Below are 24,341 nucleotides of genomic sequence, written 5' to 3'. Positions count from 1 at the left end.
AAGATATAGTGGCGAATGAAGTTGTAGTGAAAAAGTAAAAAACATCTCAATTAATTCAAAGAGACTGAGTGGAGATTATAATAATATATGGGTAAAAAGTACTCATATTCTAGGCGGGCAGTGTCAACTGCTGATAAATACTACAAATTATACATATAAAGAGAATCCAAAACCGGCTAAAAAAACATGCTGACAACAATAGCTGGCAGTGTGTAATTGAAAGTGTTACAATTGGCAAGGGATAATAGTAGATCAGAAAGCTGTGATGTAAATACGATCTTTAAAAAAAGGGAGCAGGAGCACTGTGCGATGTTCGGGATCATATGTGAAATATTCAATTATACGGCTGGGTATACAATGCATCGGCGTGTCACACATTTTAAACAAACGCCATACAGAGAAATAAGCAAGTCGAAGGTACATTCAAATTTCAAGGAACGTCTCGATTGGATCAGAGACTGTATAGTATTAATTATTACAAAAATATGTACGGCAGAGACTGTCTTTATATGACGCTGAGCAAGGGTGAAAAGTACTTGTATTGACCGCTAAAAGATATAGTGCAGCTGTGAAGGATTAAGAGAACCTGACGTCACCTTAATCAACAATATGCTGGCCTTAGTAGCGGACAGTATTTAATCCATTGCATTTCAATGTATAATATGTGGCAAAGTTAACATTGATAATGGGTGAAATAGCTGCGGTGAAAGTGCAACTGGACTATAGTAGCAATTATATCAAGGATTAACCCGTTTCATGCGCCTGCGATTTTGCGGAAGTGCGGCACTTCCGCAAAATGGGCGGTGCCGCGTCGGCCATTGGCCGACAGCAGCACTGGGCAGGTAGTGCTGTCGTCGGCCAATGGCCGACGGCAGCATGGAAAGGGTTAAATTAGATGACTGGGGGTTTAGGACATTGGCGTGCCACGAGTCTTAATAAATTGTTATGCAGAAAAATAAGTATGCCACAAGTGACTAGCGGGCATTATAATAACATGGTACAAATGTGACTAAAAGCATATTAGACTTATTGGCATGATAACCAAAGGTGCAGAAGGGGTCTGTAAACACTAAACGTCCATTAAGCAGCCCTCTTTATGAAAGAGAAGGATGTAGCCTTACGGCTAGGGCGATCGACCTCAAAGCTGGGTAACTGGGTTTGAGTCTCTGCAACGACGCTCAACATCCTGTGATTCTGGGCAAATCACTTAATCATCCCTGTGCCTACCAAAAATGAAAGTGTCCTCATGTAACAAAACTGGTGCTCATGTAAAGCGCTCTGATACCCAATGTGTCGGGTCTAGTTCGCGCAATATAAAACTCAAAAAAAAAAAAAAAGATGTGGTCACATGACATAGTCTTGTGATTGGAGCACAAATAACTAGAACGAATAGACTGAGGTAAACGGCGATGTTAATGATGGCGGCCATTATTGAGGTACGCAATGAAGAGCCCGGAATGAACCAAAGCAAAGACCAGTAAAAACTAGTATCAAAAACATATAGCGGTATGAAAAAAATGTTGTCTGTAGAGTTTGCAAATGTGGAATTACAGCCAGAGCTGTCAACTGGGAACTGAGGAACTGGATTTGAGTCCCTCTCTGAGCTGAACAGTATGTGATTCTGGGCAACTAAATCCTTCCTCGCTGCACTCAGGCATCGCTGTAACTTTAAACCAAGGGTGTCGCTCTTGTAGTGGCAGCAGGCTGAGATGCTTAAGAGAAGTTCCACCAAAGCGGATGAACACAGTACTTGGCCGATGAGAGTCTTATGAGAGCAAATACACGAGGAGCGACAGGAAATAGTATGCTACGGCCAATTGAAACGGGGGAAAAGTGAGTAGCAGGCACAGGATAGGATCGGATTGGTAACACGGGCACTCAGGAACTGGCCGAAGTACCTGTAGCCGAGTTCTAGCTGTGGGCTACTTTTTTGGGCAGCCTCAGGGTTTTCTGTGCTGTTAGAATGCCGCCGCCAGTGGCCCAGTGGGTGTCTGAGTGGCCTTTCTAAAGGCAAATGGGTGGAGGTATCACTCCCTTTCTCTAGCTGCGCGGGCGCATTATTGTACGCTGATTGAGCGGGGGCAGGGGGCCTGAGCAGAAGTGGTCTCACTTGCATTCATGTGTGGCTCAGCAGTATGAACTAATCTGTGCATTTTTTTAAATCTAGATAATGTTAATAAAACATGCCCCACCCCGTTTCTTTTCATAAAACTGAAGCAGTGTTTTGCGGAAAGGCAATATGCGAATGTGGGCCACTTTTTTTTGGTGTGCTTGGGCCGATTTTTGATCCCAATCCGCAAGGGGGCAGGATGAAAATATATTGGATACAATAGATTTCACAAGCACTGTGCAAGAGCTGCAAAATCTAAACATTACCTAATTGGAATATTGCTAGTCACCAAAAACAATCAAATATATAGGGCCCCATTATAAGTCAGCTGGAAATTGGGGGTAGAGTTACTGGGGCTGGAGATACCGATTCCAAACAGTATCAGAACCCAGTTAACAGCCATTATGAGTTTCTGGATCTAGAAATGGGGATAACAAGGAGAAACGAGATTTAACAGGGAGCAATTTCTGCATGATTTCCACAAGTTTGATACCGTTTCCATGCACATATTCTGCTTCCCCTGCTTCCTTCAGCTTTCAGCAGGGGAAAATTGTATGCCGAAACTCACTAGGTCTACCACAGTGCGTATTTGTACCCGGCAAAACTTGTGTGGGGCGCTATCCGTCTGAGGATCCAACTTGTAATAGATCTCAGAGTGACTGAAAATGTCATCATAAGTTTGTTAAATACTAAACTAACGTGTCAAGTTCTGAATATGTATGGGCTTGTGGATTTTATCATTCTTAATACATGGGTTACAGCTTCCCCCTCTAAGGTACTCAAAAAGATACTATGCAATATTCCATATACTTTTCAATTATAGGAAAGCAGCTCACAACAGATATAAATCCACATTAAATTCATCAAAGTGCAAGTTATATGGCACATTTCTCAGGTTTCAACTTGAAGGTAAGGGGGAGGAGAAAATTCAATTTAAGAAGCAATAACTCAAGATCATATTCTGTATCCCTTTTGACATAATGGATAATAAGCCATGCATTGGCAAGTCGGACTTATTGATTTTTTTGACAAAATTCAATTTGACATAATTGTATTCTACAAAGTGGTTATTTTCGCAGGAATGCCCTTCTATGCCCCTTCTTCATCCTCACTTTTCATAGAAATTCCTTTCTTCCTACACCCGCACCCCTGCTTTCTGACTGAATCCAAGTGTTTTCAGGCTTCGCCTAAAGACAACCTTCAGCTGTCTGTTGTCAAAGACCTAAACTGGACATTATCAACACTTAAAGTGGGCTTTTGGTCGCCCATTGTTTACCATTTGCTGGCTTCTTTTGTTAATCTCATTTGCTTGCATCTTACTATAGGGTTTCCTTCCTCTCCTTGCATTTGCCTCTCCTCTGGAGCATAGCTTCTTTACCACCCTTTTGCATGTATGATTTGTATCCTTGCATAGCCTCACATCAAGGAATTACATTTTTCTTTTGCTTCCAGCACTTATTTGAATTACATGTGTTCTCTATCTTTCTTCCCTAAGTGCTTCTTCCTCTCTCATATCCCCGCACCTTCAATATCTATGTTACTCCCCCATTACTTCCCCCACCCCTCCCCTTCCCACTTGCCTTTGTCTTTTTTATTTGATTAAACATTCCCCACTGGTGCTCCATCCCACTGCTCATCAGTCTTTACTTCCCATCACCAGAACCCACCTGCTCCCTTTTCTCGCGTTTTTTAAATGTTGTGCGTCTAACTATTTTGTATTTGTTTGGATGGTTTGATAGCTACAATTTGCTGCTAGGCCACTCCTCTCTAAAACCAACTGTTCTCGCCTTTGTAATGCAAGTGCCAAGAAATTGGAATTGTGAAATCTTGTTTGTAAAGCATTGTTCAAAAAGAAGTAAGGAAAAACAAATTCAAAGTACTGAAGAAAAAGCAAATATATATTTCAAGGTATCTTGAAAGTGTACATTGAATTGAATATTGAAATAAATGGCATGGCTAATATTTCCAATAATTTTCACACAGAAAACTCGGAACAGAATAAGAAAATATTAAGGACGTGTCAGGATTTAAATGGAAATACTTTCAAAGGCCTAAGTTACTTTCCACAGGACTTGCAACTGAAACAAAAGCTCTGGTTATTTAGTGCTCAGCAGCAGCTTCAGGAGCATATTTGCAGCAGTCCACACCTCCTCCAGTACTAAAAATGCTGCCTTTGAGGAGGACCAAGACCCAGGGTTTCATGTAATATGTGGAAAGCAGTAAATAAACCAAAATGATAAAGTCTGGCAACAGTACTCATGTTGCTGTAATTTTGTCTCACTTATAAATGTTTTTAATGTACCACTACTGATAAGTGTCCGCTATCTTGGAAAGGTACCCTAGATATGGATTGCAAAGTTGTGTTGATACCATTAGATTTATCAGCGGCATTTGTTATGGTATTGCACTCTCTGCTTCTTCTCCGTCTAAAGGCCATTGGTTTAGATTGCCTAGCACAGTGGCGGCTCTAGGCTCATGGCGGTCCTGGGCAGGGAGCTTAGGTAGGGGGCCCGGAAGAGGGGGTCCGGGCGGGAGTCAGGGTGTTTGGAAGTGGAACAGATCCGGAGGCCGCAATCTCTGCCAGGGGCCGCCACGCAAATATGTATCCATCCTCAGAGGATTGTTACATTAAGGATATATATTGGCGTGGTGGCCCCTGGGGTTTGGCGGCCCTGTGCAGGTACACTGCTTGCACATGCCTAAGGCAGCCCCTGCCTAGCGTTGAGCTGGATGAAATCTTTTCTGGAGAATAGACGCCAAGAGGTCTGGACGCCTCCTTTCTCGTCAGGTAATAAGTCTCTGGCAGTGGGGGTGGCGCAGGGCTCTGCTTTGAGCCCTACACCTTTCAACATCTATATAGCCCCTTTTGGCGCAGCTTGTTGATCCTTTGGAGCAAATATCATTTTGTACGCCGATGAAATCCAGCTGCTTTTCTCCTTCAATATAAGTGAATAGATTGCCTCCGGCTGTACCAAATCATGCCAAGCAGCTTTCAATTAAATATTACAGAATCAGCTTATGTACAATGCATATAAGACTGAGGCCCTTCTTTTTGTCTGGTGTTTCCTTTGGAGTTGTCCAAGTGCTGGCCGGAGTGTGCTCCTACTTTGGCCTCTCATACTGAAGTGGTCAAAAACTTGGGGATTAAGTTTGATAATCAGCTTTCTTTTCAGTCTCAGGTCAGGCCACTAGCGGAGACATGTTTTTGGAAGCTTCGAACGGTGGTTCAGGCTTTAATCATCTCTAGATTGGATAACACTAATGCTCTCTACCTAGGCCTGCAAAACTTCCTGAGTTACAGTCTTCACATAATACAAAATGAGGCTGAAATACTTCTTCTTACGCTTCCTTTTAGAACTGCAGTTCCACCTTATTTACGCTTCTGGTCAGGAAACTGATCTTGTTGTCAACCATTTGCCATGATCCATGGAGCCTTATGTCATGTAGACCCTCAATATCCTGAAGCTAGAGCACAGCTTTACTCACCCACAAGAGAGCTTTGCTTCACTCAGTTGGCCTTGGCAGTGGTGCCTCTGATCAATCGGTCAAGGAAAGGCCATCGCTTCTTCTCTTTTCTCGTGCCCATTGCCTGGAAAAAACTACATCTTGAGCTGTGTCTTGAAAGGTCTGAAACGGAATTGAAGAAAAAGTTGAAGATTTAACTTTTGATCTGGCTTAATTCACTTCCCTATAGTTTCGGTGCTGAGACACTCTTCAGAGCATCAATCATGCTCTAGAAATTCATATTTGTTGTTGTAAATAAAAACAAAAACAAAATGGCGGCTGTCTCATTATGCATGCATGGTAATTCAAATGTATGTATGCTTCATCATGCTGGGGTCATTTTAGTGTGATGACTTGAGATTGCACACCTCACCATGCATGCACATGTATTCAACATGGCCCCCCTTTTTTATAGATGCTGTTCAGCTTTGGCAATAACCAATATTAGTTCTTGCACACAGACATATTTTAGCTGTCTTTTGTTAAAGACCTATTATGGAGAATACAACTTCTAACAGTGGGCTCTGAGTCAGCCCTGGTGATTTTCTTCACATAGGTCTACTCGCTGTACCAGTTCAGATTATGCTCTACAAATGACTGTGGACATTTCATTGCATCTGAGTCTGATAGTACCTTACATATGAACAGTTTGTTGTATGTGATAAAGTTCTACCAACAGAGGAACACGTTATAGTAGATAGTGAAATTGTAAACATATGAAAATACTTTCAAGAGTGATGCAATGGGTCTTATGCTAGATAGAGAGCCATAGGAGATTTCAAGGCCTCAGTGGAGTGTTCATACCTCTTTGCCATAACTAGTTGGGCTTAGGTAAGAAACATGTCTATAAAAAGAGTAAGGGGCCAATGGAAAATGACAGCCACGCAGGAGTTTTCGAAGTGAAATCTGGGGCTGATGTTCACCTGGGTCTCAGAAAGATGGAAGAAAACAAATGCAGAGTTATTTCTGTCAGAGGAGTTGTAAGAGACAGGGTTTGTATGATTTGTCAAAGTAGGCTTTAAGGTTAAGAGAGGAATGAAATAGGTCTCATTTGGTAATGGCGATGGTAATGGAGATTCTTAATGAGAGAGAAAAGCAGGAACCAGCTACGAAAGAAGGAGGAGTAAATCATACACACTTAGTCTTAGAAGAATGACGTTTGAAGAAGTTGCTATACACCCAGATTTGGATATTGCAAAATCATCTCTCAAACAGTAGAGTACCACTCTCCAGTGGCGGCCAGCACTGATCGGGAACAGGGGTATGGATGGTGAGAGGATATAAACAAAATAGAAAAAAATGTACCTGCTTGCCGAGTCTCTCCTCCATGTCCCTTGCCATCTCTCCCAGCCAGAACAGGAAGGAGGAAGCACCAGGATCACCATAGCCAATTACAACACTGCAATGCAGCGTTGTGATTGGCTCCCCTGAGTCAATCACAACGCCGCAATGCAGCGTTGTGATTGGTCTGAACGCCGTGGTTTGACACTCAGACAGACAGTGGTAGCCCGGGCATGTTTTCCACCCAGGCTGTAATGCAGCCTGCATGGAGAACATGCAAAGTGCGCATGAATGTGTGGCCGTCCTGAGGCGGCCGGACAAACATTCATGCGCACTTGGAGGGGGCAAACTACTCCTCTCCCTGCTCCTGTGTGAGCAGCCTGGCCCCGCCCTTCCCGCAAAGCTTACAAAGCCAGAGAACATGAAATGACAATAAAATCTAGTTGTTATCATATTCTGTTTCCTTTATTTCACTGCTGCATTGCAGTGGGACAACACTCCTCCGCCTTAGCAGAGGATCCGCCACTGCCACTCTCTGATTACACTGTATGCTATAGTTATAAGTAGAGTTATAATGGCAATATTGTGGTATAGGAAATGGCCTGGTTGTAAGAATTTCATATGGAAGTGCTAAGTAAAACTGGAAATTGTTCTAGAAATTTTCTCTGATGCCCAGGTAAGAAGCCAGTAAAGCAATAAAGGTCCTGTGGTTGGTCATGTCATAAGTACCTGAGAAGGACTAAAGATTTGGCAGATATAAATGCCTTTTGCCCTCCATGCTGAGAACGCCATCTCTCTTCTAAAAGACAGCTGTTTCAATACTGCAGCAGGAATTGAAGACAATCCAGTAAGGACAGAGAGGGTAGTATAAGTTGATATGTTGATGAATTTAGAAGACAACAAAACAATAAATTAGTTTACCAAGCCAGGTGAATCTCAACTTCCTATACATAGAGAGGAAGATGCCTTCACAGACAGAAAGACTGATGTTTGATTTGGCCTTTTCTGCAAAGTCATCCCCAAACGTTTTGTCTTTGACCTCCAATATTTGCTAAATTTGTTTTTGTTGGCCATAGGACTCTGTGCACTTTGCTACTGCCAACCAGTGCTAAACGGATTGTGCTCTCTCCTTAAAACATGTTGGAACAGGCTTATACCCAATTGCCATATTTACTTTACTCATAATTCTAGAGTAAAGTGGCACTGCATGTGCTCAGGGCCTGTATATTAAATGCTACTAGTGGGCCTGCAGCACTGATTGTGACAAACTACTTAAGTAGCATTTTAAACAAGTCTAAAACCAGCCATTGCAGAGTCTGTATGTGCAGTTTAAACTGCCACTTCGACCTGACAAAGCATACCTTTTGGCAGACCCAAACCTTACATTTTAGTACATATAAGCCACCCCTAGAGTAGGCCCGGACAGTCCAGAGGGCAGGGTTCAATGTATTCAAAAAGTAGGACATGCATACTTTTAAGTTCTACATGTCCTGGTAGTGAAAAACATTTACATTCGTTTTTCACTATTGCAATGCCAATGCCTCCCATAGGGTAACGTTGGAGTTGCCTTATTGCATTTTAGAAGTGTAATTTCCAAATGGGAAGAGATAGAAGATATTTGTTGAGTGCACGACAAATAAAGCTCATCATGATAATGAGTAGAATTCTTGCTACACCTGGACATTAGACCTGAGCTGTATTTTTTTAGGTGTTTTTCAATATCTGGTCACTGTGTATTCCAATCTTTCCTTTTTATTTCAGATGTAAACACCAAATTAAACATCAGGATGAGAGTAAGATTAAAAGTTATTTTACCAGCTTTCTGCCTTCGCAATATATTCCTAGCTAGTCTCTATTCATCAGAGTCCACTGTGGCTACTGCTGTCAGCAACCCTGGTCCCAATTATTCAGCCACTGAGGCAGATAGCCTGCAGCGCCCCAGCAAACATTGAATATGGCTTTAGGGACTGTGTTTTTAGCAGCCGTCTGGAACCATTTCCTACTTCTTCATTCTAAACTAAAAGATTTGTTTTTATCTCAAGTGAGTTCAGACCTTAGATAAATTCTGGTTTTATTCAGTGGCATGAGTTTGGATGGCAATGGCACGAAGAAAATTGTCTATTCTCCGGCAGCAGGTAACAGGGGCGAGTCAGAACCTGACATTTACAGAGCTGTGAGTCCTGCTCATGTTTTTGTCACCAAACTCCTCCCTCCTTAAAGATAAGGTGGCTTCATCTACCATAATTATCTGCTTGAAAATCAGCAGTCACGCTACGCCATTAATGAGGCAAACTCCCTGTGCCATTTTGTATTCAGAGATGTTTTGGAAAAATAATCAAAACATGAGTAAAAACAATTATGACAACAAAATCTGTGTAGGGTTTCCGGATTCAAAGCTTATTTTGTTTCGACTTAAAATATAGAATACGTATGAATATATGAATAAACTTTGGCAGGAGTCAGACTTCCACCTGAAACAATTTCATTTTATGATCCAAACACATGGAATTGACTATCTGAGCAGGCGAGGAAATGCCTACAAATCCTCATTGTTAAAACTGACAGTGTTTTCTGAAGATAATAGAAGCAGCTAGGAAATATAGGCCTGATGTATTAAAGGCTTTTACCTATTCATTGTCTAAGGGAAAATGTGTTGATGCATAACGGCTTATGTAGCATCAGTAACCGATGAGGGGTACTGAGCCATCAGAGCCTGCACTGTGATTCTTCTAAAAAGGTTTGCTCAGGTGACCAGAATACTCAATTACTGTTCCCATTTTCAAAAGTAAAACATTTCACATGACTCTTTTTTATTATATCGACATGAACACAAAGAAAAAACATGTGAAGAGACATTAACAAATTAATTTGTTTGCGGCATGGTGAAATCAAACACTGAACGTGGGGTGAAGTGAACACAGAGGTTCATGTTTAGAAGGTAGTTGGTAGCAGAAGCACCTCCAATTTGAGGTCAATGGTGAGGAGATGTGTGATGTCACCGGTGATGTCACTGAGTGCTCAGGGGGGGGAGTTTTGAACGCCTTTTCAACTTAACTAGGACAGTTTGTTGAGATTCACAGTGAAAATCGTAACCATATAATTGAAGTTTTTTCAATTGGTTTTTAGTAATCTATTTATAGCTGTTCAATTGAAGTTTTTAAAGGTGATTTTTAATCTTCTGAGTATTTAACTATAGCAGCCGTGCAAAATCTACAAATGTGAGCATTTTGCTTTTTTTATCGTATGTTTGGTTTTGTGAGAACGAATAGCTCAAGAAAAAGAAAATAACAAAATAAGCATTGGCAATGCCAATAGGTCTCGCTCCATCTCCGAGTTTATGCTGACTAGCACTTTTGCTCCCCACCATTTTTTATTGAAGTTAGTCACCAAGTAAACTACTCAGTGAGTCTGTCAACCAGGATGCCACCCAAGAAGGCATAGAGCGTGATATAGAATTCTAATGGAACTTGCTTAATTGCACATGTGGTTTGGGAAACAGATCCATTATAGCAATGTCAGCTCCAGAATGGAAGAGTTGCTCAATTTCTTGCCTGTCGAGGCTATCAGGCCCTGTCCTCCTCTCCATATTGTTTAGCTATCGCCTCCTTTTGCAGGAACCATTCTGCAGCCTCTTCAAACTCCGATAGTTTCACCTCAAACTGTGCCAGGAGGAACAGGTCGCCAGCGGTGATATAGTGAAGGTCTAGGTTCCGTAGTTCTCGTTCCAGAATGGCTAAATGTGCCCTCAGATCCTCGGGCACTCTGGCTTGTTTAGAAATGCAAATGCCTCTGATGTAGGCCTTAAAAGCCTCCCACAGTACTCCAGCAGAGTCCAGCAAGCTGATATAGGTCGGGAAGTATTCTGCCAGAGAAGTCCGATTTTCCGTGTTAAAAACAGGGTCTTGGAGGGCGTGGGGCAGCAACCTACATGAGAACTTGTGGCAGCCCCCTCTCTTAACAACAGTTTCAGAATAACTGGCATATGATCGAATAATGTTCGCGCCAGATGATCTACATCAGCAGTGAGTGTGCCAATGTTTTTCTCAACCAATCAATAGTTTATAAGCGACCAGCCCCACAGGCCTCAGTGACGCATGAGCAGCCAAGTGAATGGAGGTGCCAGACATAAAAGATGTTGATGAGCTTGTGCTCATTAAGCAAAGAGGGCAAAAGCACATCAGCTTAGGGGCAGGGCCTAAGTGCAGATGGTGTTTGTCCAAATGGGGGTTAAGCGCCACATTGAAGTCTCCCCCCATAGAACCGTAGTGTGGTTATAGCATGTAATTTTATTCCATACCTCAGAGACGAAATCTGAAGAGTATGCATTAGGGCCGTACACATATGCTATGGTAACTCTTAAGCCCCGTTATGTCATATACCTCCCCTTTCTAACACATAGGAATCTTACCGCCTGATTCATCAAGCAAAATTGCGCTTGCAATAGCTGCGAAAATGCTATTGCGGGCGCAATTTCCCCAATCGGCATTCACCACGACAATAGCGAATTCGCAAACACATAATAGCGAATTCGCAAATAGATTCGCAGAATCCCGGCAGGAGAGCATTAGCGAATCGGAAAATGCGACAAACCACGGAAACTGCGAAATAAATTGCGAATTCCCTACACACTCACAATCGGTAATCATGAAAAATCACAAATAGCGAAAAACCCCAATATCGCTGTTTGCGAGGCGCAAATTAAGGACAACCCAAAGCAGGTGGTAACCATAAAAGCCATTGAAATTTCTTTTTTTGAAAAACCGTTGGCCAATCAGTAACAGGTGCAGGCCTGACCAAACACACATAAGGAGAATCAGCAGCAGCATTTGGAGTCTCACAATGCCAGGAATGTACATGGTGGTCAGGCGGCGAAGGCTACAGCGAGCAGCACGGAGGAGACGCATAATCCAGGACAGGATATTCCGCCAGCGGGTCACCCTGCTGGGCCAAACCAGAGAGCAAATATATGCAAAGTACCGCCTGAATGGGGAAATGATAATACAGCTAATACAGGACCTTGACCCCCTGATGCAGCACCCAACAAGGCGGACCAATGCCGTGCCTACACATGTCCAGGTATTGTGTAGCCTGCACCTCCTGGCCTCTGGGAGCTTCCAGGGGATAGTAGCGGTTGCTGGGGGATATCCCAGCCCACCATGTCCTGCTGCCTAAGGAGTTTCCTTGACGCAATGCTGACCCAGCTACACCAACACATCACATTTCCCACCAGCCAACAGGATTTGGATTCGACCAAGCTACAATTCTACAATGTTGCCAATTTCCCACATGTGATAGGATGCATTGACTGTACACACATCGCCATCTGCCCACCATCTGCAACGGAGTACATGTACCGCAATCGCAAGTCCTACCACTCCCTCAACATCCAGATGGTCTGCAATGCTAAGACATACATCACGGACATAGTGGCACAGTACCCAGGGAGTACCCATGACTCATTCATATTCCGGCACAGCGGCCTCCACACACGACTGGCCAGGGGAGACTTTGGGGAAGGACACCTACTTGGTAAGTACACTTTGTCCACAATGTCACATTGCGATGTAGTAGCTGCGCTGCACAGGCACTCACCCTCTGCGCCTCTCATTCAGGTGACAGTGGGTGCGCCCTCCGTGAATACCTCCTCACCCCATACCTCAACCCTGCTACACCACAGCAACGGCGTTACAATGTTGCACACATACGGACAAGGAATTGCATTGAAAGGACTTTTGGGCTACTGAAGAGCAGATTCCGCATACTTCACAAGACTGGTGGGGCCATGTACTACAGTCCTGATGTGTGCTGCCGCATTGTGGCTGTCTGTGCAATACTACACAACATTGCTACCAGGCGCAGGATACCTGTAGACATCTCTGGCAGTGAGTCGGAAGGGGACGACCGGCCACCTGCACATGGGCGTCATGCACATGGGGAGAACCCAGCTGAAGGCCACAGACGCCGCAACCACATCACAATGAACAGTTTCTAGTACACCCACTCCCCTCACCCAACAAATCACAATTGCATGCAAATTGAAATAATGACAGGACGCCAATGTATGATGCAAGAATAAATATTATTGTTTGATTCACAATAATAGTGCAAGTTGCCATCCTTCCTATGCAATCAGTATTGCCCCATACTGCTGCGTCCAAAACACAGGGCAGGCTTATAGTGCCAGCCTGTGCCTGTAAAAGTACATGTTATTCAGGTGCGCCTCCGGCGCAAATCACCCAAGCGCCTCTCTGGCTCCTCCTCTGCCACCGCACGTGACCCTGCAGTGGGCCTGGTGCTATGTCGTAACACCGCTACCTGTGAGGCAGACTGGCTGCTCACACTTGAGGTGCCCTCGCTGGCATCGTCCCCCCCGACATTGCCAGGTACAGGTGGGTGGAGTGCAATAACGGCAGTGGTGAGGTGTTCTAATACTCTGGCCACATCCTCGCAGCATTGGATTAGCTGCTGCTGCTGCGCCAGGGACCGTCGCTATAGCTGGGATGTCGCATTGCCGATCACATAGTTAGACCTGGTGTATGACGACAGCCGCGTCAGTAGCTGCCGGTGGTGGCGGCGCCCGGTGTTGCGCTGTGATATTAGCGCAGCAGTGTTGGCCTCCATGGCTGCCGTCATGCGGTCCATCCTTTCCCCCACACCTGCCATGGCTGCCGTCATGCGGTCCATCCTCTCCCCCACACCTGCCACATTGTGGCCAATATTATGCAGCTGCATCTGTATGGCCCCTTGCCGGCGTGCCTGCATCTGGTGAATGCGTAGCATTCTACGCTCTATGCTCATGCTCGGCAATCGCACTTCCATCCCCCTCCTGCCGCTGCGTGCATTGTTCTGCAGGCGAGCCCTGCCATGCCTGCTCTGCTGGCTGCCCACATTGGGTGGGCGCTGTGTCACCGCTGTCGCTGGAGCAGATGTGGAGGCTCCAGCTGCCGTGGGCCTGGCTGCAGGGGTTGGTGCAGCGCCTGTTGGTGCTGGCGCTGATGCTGTGGGCCTGGCTGCAGGGGTTGGTGCAGCGCCTGTTGGTGCTGGCGCTGATGCTGTGGGCCTGGCTGCAGGGGTTGGTGCAGCGCCTGTTGGTGCTGGCGCTGCTGCTGTGGGCCTGGCTGCAGGGGTAGGTGCAGCGCCTGTTGGTGCTGGCGCTGATGCTGTGGGCCTGGCTGCAGGGGTTGGTGCAGCGCCTGTTGGTGCTGGATGTGTTTGTGACGGCACCTCCTCCGCATCCTGTGGTTGCTCATCGATGAGCAGCCTGTCACTGACGCTGCTGTCTGCGCCACCTGTGAGGGGAAGTGGACGTCCATTAGTTGCATGTATCTGTCACACGTGCAGTTGCTACATGCATGCTGGATGACATTCCCTGACTGGCTGTGGCATTGCGTGCTTTGGAACCTGTCTGGCTGCATTGGAGTACTTGTAGATTGTGGCCACACTACATGTCCCACAATGCTTTAGGGCATTACCTAATGTGCACCGATGGCATGACTTTGGAACATTATGGGAGGCTTTAGGGTAATGGCCATTCATAGGGGACAGGGTCGCAGTCGCATGCCACTTACCTTGGCTCTCGGGTGGGGCGGGATGAGTCCAATCTGATGACCCCAATGCACGCCTCGGACTCCAACGTGTCCTCGACGCGGTCCTCCATGGCGGTGTTTGGAGGGACTGTTGGTTCTCCCCCTCCAGTGGCCAGGGACTCTCCCAGCCTCTCGGCAACCCTCTCCTTGGCACGACCTCGGAGGTCGTACCACCTCTTCTTTAGTTCATCCAGTGACCTGTATGCCACGCCCACGGAGTTCACTGTGGCCGCTATCCCGAGCCATATTCTCCGCTTCTCCTGCTCAGGCACCCTCCTTGACTCTTTCCCAAACAGTTTGGAGTGGTTCTCTACCACCCCTTCGATGAGGTGCTCCAACTCCTGTTCGGAGAACTTCAGTTTTCTCTTGCGCCCGGTGTTGCTGGGCCCTGGCACAGCCTCCTCTGCCTTTGCTGCAGTGAGATTGGGTGTGGTATTCCAAGTTTGCAGGTGTCCTTGCAGGAGCTGACTCAGTTGCTGCCTCGAGGTCTGCCTCACTGTGGTGAATGGGGGTGGGAACTGGCTGCTTCCTGGTTGTGATGTCATCACTGTGCTCGAAAAGCGACTTCCCGTTTTCCCGTCACGCGTATTAGCGATTTCGCAATTAGCGATATCGCTATTTGCGATATCGCAAATCCTACACGGATGTTGCCGAAAATAGCGAATAATCTGCGATTTTCGACACTCGCTAACGCTTTTTGCAGCCGCGTGCAAATCGCTTTTTTTAATCGGAAAAAATCATGAATGCCGATCTGCGATTTCTAAATTGCGATTCGCAGTTAATCACAATTGGGAAATCGCAGATTCCGGTTTTCATGAATCAGGCTGTTAGTGTTCGCAATTGTACCCCCTTCTAATGAGTACAGCAACTCCCTGCGCATAGGCGAAGTGGGTTACTACATGTGCCTCACCCAACCAGCCAGAGCGCATCCGATCCTGGTCGCCTTCGTCAGGTGCAGTTCCTGTAAAAGTGCTATATCAATTTTGCGGCAAACACCAATCTCACCTTTCTGGGGTCATTAGGACCCCTTACATTCCATGTCATTAGGAGCACAGTCGGCATGTCAGGGGTTGGGAGGAAACTCCCAAGTATAAGGGGCTAAAGGCTTAGACACTTTACCTGTAGACATCAATGCAAGTGTGTGTCATTCAGAAGCAATATACATGAGATATTGCAACCCGTTGTACAGATAAAAAAGAAAAAAGCCGAAACACATAGCAGTACCCTCCCCCACCCAATTCAACCAACCCAACTTGTTGAAGTGCACACTCCTATCCAAAAGGAACAGAGGAAAAGATCAGCCAAGTGGGAGCCATCCCCTGGGAAGCACAGCGAACCAGGTGGACACCCCATACTGAGTGTGAGGGGTGGATGGCCCGGTGCCTTGTTGATGAGAGTTCAGGTGATCGGCAGCATCGGTATCTTATGGACAGAACAGTGAGGCCAAAGCGGTGTGGATTCCAAATTGCATGCCAGGAGGGCGTCCACCCCAGCAGGCAGCGCAGGCACCAGCATGCAGCCCTGGCCGCACCAGCAGGCAGCATAGGCCACTGGTGTAACACAAAATTATGGGGCCCCACTGCAAAATGTGATGAGGGGCCCCATCGTCTCCCAGATCTTCATTGGTCATGGGCTCAATGGGGTTAATGGGTGACCCCTTATAATGCAGGTGGCCTGCTTGGGAAAGCAGAGTGACTTTCCTGAGCGTTTACCTACACGCAAAGGCATGGCAGACCAACTCACATGGCTAAACTGACTGTTACTGCTAAGAATGTTTCTCCATTGTAATGAATGCACAGTTCAAGGTTCCTGCACTGCAGTTAAAGTACTCCTTCAGCTTGGTAGACTAAGACAACTGTGGGCCAATCAAACGCTGGGCTGCCATGAAGAGACTCATCAATAAAGGGCCTGACCTAAAGGCCTTTTTCGGTATACTCTTTTTTGCAATGATATAAGCACTGGCTGAAAGCTAAATTGCCTCTAACCAGATCTTAAAACACATCAGTGAGGCACAAATTGCCACCATCAGTCCGGTGTCCACAGCAGCGAGGTGTGAATTGCAACTCTGGTACTCCTTGAGGCAGTGACATGTTCACAACTAAGCTACAATTAACAATTAATCCCTTCCAATCTCGCGTCGGCCAACAGCCGACGCGAGCACTACCTGCTGGGTGCTGCGCACGACCGTTGGCCGACGCAGCCCCGTCCACTCTGTCGAACGCCCGCACCGCGGCAGAATTGCTGCCGCGGTAAACGCGTTAAAACACTGGTAGGCAACACTGTTAACAATGCACTTTCTACATTCCCTTGATCAAATGTGTGGTAACTCTTTTAGCAACGCGTTGTTGCTGTTTCACTATAGACATGGCTACTGCAATTATGTGATTGTGCGGCTGCAGTGATTTTCACAAAATTATAGATTTGCTGCATCGGCCACCTAATCCATCATCTGCAGTATAAAATGCAGATTTTATTTAAAAAATTGTTTCTAGCTCACACGGTTCAAAAGTTACTAAAAATGCAGCAACACATGTTGCTGCGCAGTTGAAGGCCCTTTGCAAAGCTGGACTGGACACCTTTCTGTTGCTTATTGCTATATTTAGTTCTTAAACTGGTACTAATGAGGTGCAACCAATGTCCATACAGTGTACCCATGTAAAATAAACTGACAAAATAATGAAGTAATACTATTACAAAATGTTCCGCATTATACTGCATAATTTTCCTTTTCTTGATGCACAATTTACTCAACCCTACCGCAAAATGTGTCCTTCTCCTGCTGAATAGTTCCTGTGCCCTGACTATAACTAATCAAGAGTGGCTACAAAGCTGAAGCATGACTGCTTATGAAGGCTAGAGAAACACAACTATCTTTTCTGTGTAAAAAGATGTGTGCTTGGCATGATTTCATAAACCATTGGGAGTTAGCAATGGACCTTTCTTTGGAATGTTGGGATCCCCATTACCCTGTTTGGAGCAGCAAAACGTAAATCAGGTTTGGAGAAGCATTATTAACAAAAAAAAGTGTCCCTCGCTGAAATGGCTAATGCTGTCATCCATTTGTCCTGCATGGGAGCTTGTTCGATAATGTGGCCCTTCCCTCGGACACCACGCCATGTTACAAGTCCATTTGGAGAGGCAAGGTGGCACACGGCAAGGGCAGTGCTTAATTTGAGCATGTGGTTGCCGGTGGGGATCACTGCCACACTTTTCAGAACTGGCACTTTTTTTTCTGCATCAGCCGTTTCCTGAGTGCCTGCAGGCTTGGGGGCGCCCGCTGAAGGGTTGTCCCCCTCGCCCCACAGCACCGCAGAGGCTGCAGGTGCTTGTTTACACCCCTGTGCACCAACACACAAAAACAGAACAGCTGGTGAAACACTATTCCTTGTCAGGGTGTTGGGCACGCGCTACGTGCTGCCCACTATGCGTAACCCGGTTCACGTGCGCTCACGCGCCAACTGCGGCCCTTTGATTAACCCTCCCATGTCGTCACAGAGGAACTGTTGTATCGCGCCAGGGCTCATAAACAATGCTGAGTGCAGAGCTGTAAAGATTGATCACAGAGGCGCTTTATGTCAAACATGGTCGCTCAACCAATCAGCGCTGCCGAACAGATGTACTTTTCATGTACTCTCCACAGTTGCATTGCACGTCAATTAAGTCCTGTGTAATTCCAAGAGTCGTTAACGACCGGCTTTCAATTAGGGCTGATTAAAAGGAATCTTGATGATACGTTGCAAACCACCGAGGTGACACAATCAGCCGCCCCTGGCTACCGACGAGCCGCTGCAAACCCCGCCAGGCCCTCCTCATGTTCATATTTTGCACAATGTGGTTCTACAAGAAAGCATTTATGGGTCGGCGGAGGGATAAAGGCCTGAAAACCCGAGTTCAAGTGACTCGGCTGGAGGTTACTTTGATACCAGTTTCTTCAGTCACCAAAGTGGGGTTATGCTCCCATCCAGGGCTCATTATGAATCCAGTACTCTCGTTTTAAATTTAAAGCTGTGAAAGGTTTATATTTAAAGGCATCCTTGTGAAATGTAACTGGTGCTCATGTAAAGTGCTCCAATACCTTCGGGTCGAGTTAGCGCTAGATAAAACTGCAAAAAATAAAAAGGTTTTAGTCACTGAAATAAAGCTATTGCATTTCCAATGACGACGGTGTACATGGTCAGCGACTAGCTGCCGCCTCCCCCCCAATCCGGCACCCAACACCCAGGAACGTGGACACGAGACGTCTTTACTTTTTGGAAGGTGGGCGCTAGTCGCCCGGCCGTATTTATTAAAGTATGAAATTAAAAAAGGTTTTAATTGCATAATCAACAATGAATACAAAAATCAGCAGGACATTTAGTTACACAATTATTATCAACAAGTTTGAGAGCCTGACCTTAACAAAACTCTAATACATGTTGTTTCCTAACTTAGACTAAACATCCTAATCTTGATTTTTGTACATTTCTGGCCATATGGCAGGGTCACTACCGGTGTCAGGTCCTACAAGCTGCGCCTCCCCCATAGATGTGCGCATGCGCAGTGTTACCCCGGGAATTGCTCGGTCTACGCCCTAAACTCCATTTACCCACTAAAGGAGGGCCCTTACTCTGCGCCGGTGGCGTCATGAGTCCACGCGCGCGGGGTGGCTACCAGCCTAAGGAAAGCGTGAACTACTCCTACCCGCGCTCCTTTGCCTATTACCTTGCCCCTGGAGTTCTGGGAGTGGCCCGCAGGCCCCTCCCCCTGGGCGGGAACCTCCATAGGATGATGCCCGCCCCCTCAGACCTCAAATATGTGCTCACCGATAATGACCTTACCGCATGCCCCATACCTAATAAATACGACGACCTATGGGAAAAAATTCTAAAGGACAGCTACACTGGCTAATAAATAACAGTATCAACGTATAGCTACAAAGGAAAAAAGGCCTAAAGACACATGGCATCAAATACAATTCACTTCACACATGTTTTGCTAAAAAGGGGAAAAAATTCCTAAACAAACGCATCACAAAATATACCAACAGATCCATCTCTACTGTGGACCGTACCTTCAAAACTTACCATTCAACCAGACATAAAAAACTGCTACAAGACTTTTGTTCCAAGGGATGGTGGGTGGGAAAACTAAGAAGCCCCGAACGCGGGGCACAACGTTCAGCGAGGGAGCGTCCAGGGACAAGGGGGTCTCCTGGGCGCTCCCCACCTCTTATTCCCGAGGGGCCGGGCGGCCCCTCCTATCGCCCGCCCCCCCTGACCCGGACCCACTCACTTGGATCCGGGTCAGGAAGGCCGCCGGCCAATCGGCGGTGGGCCGCACCCCCAGGGCACGCCCCCACCGCCGAATGACCACAACGGGGAAAGGGGGGGCGACGGTCGCCGTGCCGCCATGCGTGCGGGGGGGCCGAGGGCCCCCCTTTTCACATGGTCAGCGACTAGCTGCCGCCTCCCCCCCAATCCGGCACCCAACACCCAGGAACGTGGACACGAGACGTCTTTACTTTTTGGAAGGCGGGCGCTAGTCGCCCGGCCGTATTTATTAAAGTATGAAATTAAAAAAGGTTTTAATTGCATAATCAACAATGAATACAAAAATCAGCAGGACATTTAGTTACACAATTATTATCAACAAGTTTGAGAGCCTGACCTTAACAAAACTCTAATACATGTTGTTTCCTAACTTAGACTAAACATCCTAATCTTGATTTTTGTACATTTCTGGCCATATGGCAGGGTCACTACCGGTGTCAGGTCCTACAAGCTGCGCCTCCCCCATAGATGTGCGCATGCGCAGTGTTACCCCGGGAATTGCCCGGTCTACGCCCTAAACTCCATTTACCCACTAAAGGAGGGCCCTTACTCTGCGCCGGTGGCGTCATGAGTCCACGCGCGCGGGGTGGCTACCAGCCTAAGGAAAGCGTGAACTACTCCTACCCGCGCTCCTTTGCCTATTACCTTGCCCCTGGAGTTCTGGGAGTGGCCCGCAGGCCCCTCCCCCTGGGCGGGAACCTCCATAGGATGATGCCCGCCCCCTCAGACCTCAAATATGTGCTCACCGATAATGACCTTACCGCCACAGGCCAGCATTGTTAACCGACGATCTGGCCTCCCCCCTCTAGCCCCTGCCTAAGGACACCCTCCTACTTTCAAAACCCTCTAGCCAGGCCCAGATATTGTCAGACCATAGGACAGTACCCTCCTCTGTTAAATGAACTCCGTCCTTCAAGTAATACTTGTCGCCCCAGATGCACCCATGAGGTATTGACTGTAACAAGGGGGCTCGAAACAACCTATCCAACCGTGTGTTGATCCTCTTTACCGAGTGATTCAACGCCCTAACCGAATGTCCCCCCCGCCACTGTAGTCGAGGTATGAGTTGTGACCATACTAGTGTGCAACCGGGGCAGGTCCTAGCCATCCAACCCGCCGTTGAAATAATCTCCTCAATCAGAATGCGCCTACCCAGTGTTGCCAAATCATTCTCCCCAAGGTGAAGTATCACCACTGACGGTGGAGATTGCCGGCGTGCTAAAAGCCCCTGGAAGAATCCCCTAAACTCGTGCAGACACAACCCCCCTCTGCCAAACAACGTGATGTCCAACCCTAGTTGTGCCGCCCTTTTCCTCCTGTTACCTGACATAAAGACACATTCTGCTCGTTTTACATATGAGTGACCCACAATCCAAACACTGGTCTTCATCGTTTCCTGGGTGCCGCTCCGTGCTGATGTATGTTGCCGGTGCCCGACGACAAATTCCTCCCCTGCGTAACAGGTCTGAGAAACTGTAAGAGAGCGGAAACAAACCAAGCGTGAGCGACATGTAATCATAGCATGTCAATCCGTACATAACGTTTGTAGCATTCTGAGGACCATCTCCCAATTGTCTTCACTCTCTCCACTGGGAGGCCCCCCGCCACCGCCTCAGTTGCTGCCCCAATCCTAAAGGAATGAGAGCCAAACTCTTTAGGGTCAAGACCTGCCTTCCTAACCCCCATCTCTAATACCTTCCTGAATTGATATCTGGTCAGGGGGCTCCCATCGGCGTGACAGAGCAATGCCCTGCCCGCTGAGCCCACCAGCAGTCCGTGCAATAATTCCACGTGCCTCACTGGACAGCAAGGGTTGGCGGGGGCCCGTTGGAGAACTATGGTGTGGCCCCTAGACTCCTGGTCGGTCTTTGACTTTGGAATAGTTACCCACATGGTGTCCTCCCTTATCGTCACACTAGCCCTTTGCAAGCCGCCCAGTAGGTCTGACTTAGAGCCTGCCACGAGTTCGCTAATTCTCAGCGCCCCATAGAATGCCAAAGAGAATGCTGCCCTAAAAAGAAACACCTCCCACTCCGAGCTACAAACAGTGTCCAGCGTGGCCAGTAGAGCTGTCAGCCGGGCTACTCCTATGGGCTTTCTCTTATCCTTATGATGGCCCTGAATACGGCGCCATCCCCTCAAAGCCTTACGTATCATAAAGGTATTAGTGGGATCCCGGAAGCCCCTAGCCTGAGCGAAGAATGACACCGCTGCCCTATGTCTGTTTGCCGCTGCCACCGAGCGTCCTTCCTTATGCATCCATTCTAAATAGGCTGCAAAGCCATCCTCCTGTGCCCAAGTACTTCCCATTGTTGTCCCAAAAAAGAACGATAAGACAAAAACGCCCCTTCGTAAGCCGTCTTGGTCCTGGGGGCTAGGCTAGCGACCACGAGGTCCTGTAATCTGGGGCACCAATCTGCCAAAGTACTGCTGGGAAGTGCGCTGGCGAGGGGTCTGCTGTAGGAAGATGCTCCCTGAAAACCTGCATTTTGAAGCGAGAGAGGGAGTCAGCTGCATTGTTCAGAACACCTGGGACATGCTTGGCCTTAAAGTTGACATTCAATTTAAGGCACTGCAACACAATTTCTTTGATCAGACGAAGTATGAAAGGACACCGTGCCCCCTGCTGGTTGATACATTCCACCACCGTCATGTTGTCTGACCAAAACACCACTGATTGATTACATAGGTGTTCGGGCCAGACCATTAGTGCCACCCATATTGGGAAGAGTTCCAGGAATCCAATGTTGCTGGTCAGGCCCCATGTCCCCCATACTCCCGGCCACTGTTGAGCGACCCATCTGTTTCCTAGAATGGCGCCGAAGCCCACACTCCCGGCAGCATCCGTCCACAGGCCCAAATCTGCTGATGTTGTCAGCGGGCCGGGCCAGACTACCCTGCCGTTAAAATCCTCCAGGAATGCCATCCATATAAGCATATCCTGGCGAATTTCAACCGACAGTCGAGTGCGGTGGTGCTTCTCCCTCAGCCCCTTCATTGCCTGCGCAATAGAGCGAGAGAATGGGCGAGCCATGGGGATGATCCTCAGTGCAAAGTTCAATTGCCCTACCACCTCCTGTAATTGCTGCAAAGTGACCTTCTCCTTCCGGAGGCATAACTGTAGCGCTGTCTTGAATTTGTCCACCTTGTCCCTAGGTAATCTAAAACATCCCTCCATTGAGTCAATCTCAATGCCAAGGAATTCTAAGCAGGTGGTCGGGCCAACAGTCTTCCTGGGCGCAAGAGGGACGCCAAAAGCCCGCATGAGCACGCAAAATTCCTGCAATGCCAGTGCACACTCCTGAGATCCCGCTGTACCCAGGAAGAGGAAATCATCTAAATAATGCATGACCCGCTGATGGCCCGTCACTTGTCTCATGGCCCATTCAAGAAAGGAACTAAACATCTCAAAGTAGGCGCAAGATATAGAACAACCCATAGGCATGCATTTGTCCATGTAGAACATATCCCCAAAAGTGAAACCTAAAAGACGCTGATCCGCTGGGTGGACTGGAAGGAGGCGAAAGGCTGATTCTATGTCTGATTTCGCCATCAGCGCCCCGGGTCCCGTGGCCTGTAATAGGTTAACAGCCTGATCAAAAGAGGCGTATTTAACACTACAGATACCTTCGTCAATGGCATCATTCAGTGACGTCCCCCTAGGTGCTGACAGGTTATGGATCAATCTGAATTGCCCTTTCTCTTTTTTGGGGACAACTCCTAGTGGGGAACACACAAAATTGGGTACTGGCACTTCAGAAAAAGGGCCAGCTATCCTGCCTAACGATAGCTCCTTGTCAATTTTGGCGGCCACCACCGCCGGATTGTGCTTGACTGACAATTGGTTTCTACAGTGCGCGCTACCTGCGTATCCCGCGGCCGGGATCCTAAAGCCTTTAGAAAAACCTTCCTGGAGTAGGGTGGCTGATGTGTGGTCCGGGTATCTGTTCAACCATGGAATCATTGCCACCACATCCACTGGAGTGGGGGGGCCTAACCTGTCTATCTTATAGTGGCTTTCCCCTACCCGTCTGACCTGTGTTTCCCTGCTTGGACCTACAGGTAGTTTCTGGATGAGAGGGGTGCCCACAGGAGGAACATGCATGTCTAAACTTACACGCGGCCCTTGTGCAGGTGCGCCTATTAAAATCCCAGCACACCCCTTTTTTCTCTGGCCCACTTGCCCTAAACTTCCCAGGTACCTCACTCGTTTGGGGGGGCCGAAAGGGCTGTTGTGGTCTAGTGAACACCTTGACCGCACCGAACTGAGGGGGAGGTGCAGTATCAGAGAACTGTTTGTGCCAAGCCATGGAATCTACCGTGTCCCATGGCAATGATCTATTGAATTCCAATGCCTTCCTGAAATTGACATCATACCCCTTCCATGCCTCCCCAGAATACTGTTCACTCCACCCCACAATCCTGCTCGAGTAGCATGCCAATGCTGCCTGTAAATCTGGAGGACGCTCAGCTTTAATTGCAGTGAATACAGCCCATGCTTTCATCCAGTTGTTGAGAGTTTCCTCAACCCTAAATCTAGTACACTGCGCC

The 24,341-nt window shown here is 47.2% G+C and overlaps 1 protein-coding gene and 1 long non-coding RNA gene across 2 annotated transcripts in view; one reads left to right on the top strand and one right to left on the bottom strand.

The window, feature by feature from the left end:
• KCNK10 (potassium two pore domain channel subfamily K member 10) overlaps nucleotides 1-24,341 on the top strand; it is a 434,219-nt gene that overhangs the window by 88,191 nt on the left and 321,687 nt on the right. The window lies entirely within an intron of this gene.
• LOC144782739 (uncharacterized) overlaps nucleotides 1-24,341 on the bottom strand; it is a 108,747-nt gene that overhangs the window by 1,518 nt on the left and 82,888 nt on the right. The window contains exon 2 of the long non-coding RNA XR_013601234.1: nucleotides 5,597-5,737. This is a non-coding gene — a long non-coding RNA (uncharacterized LOC144782739). The remainder of the gene's footprint in view (nucleotides 1-5,596; nucleotides 5,738-24,341) is intronic.

This window comes from Lissotriton helveticus, chromosome 9 (genome assembly GCF_964261635.1).
Source record: "Lissotriton helveticus chromosome 9, aLisHel1.1, whole genome shotgun sequence".
In the NCBI taxonomy this organism is placed as follows: domain Eukaryota; kingdom Metazoa; phylum Chordata; class Amphibia; order Caudata; family Salamandridae; genus Lissotriton; species Lissotriton helveticus.
Note: the sequence above shows the minus strand (reverse complement) of the source record. Positions and strands in the feature narration are given on the sequence as shown.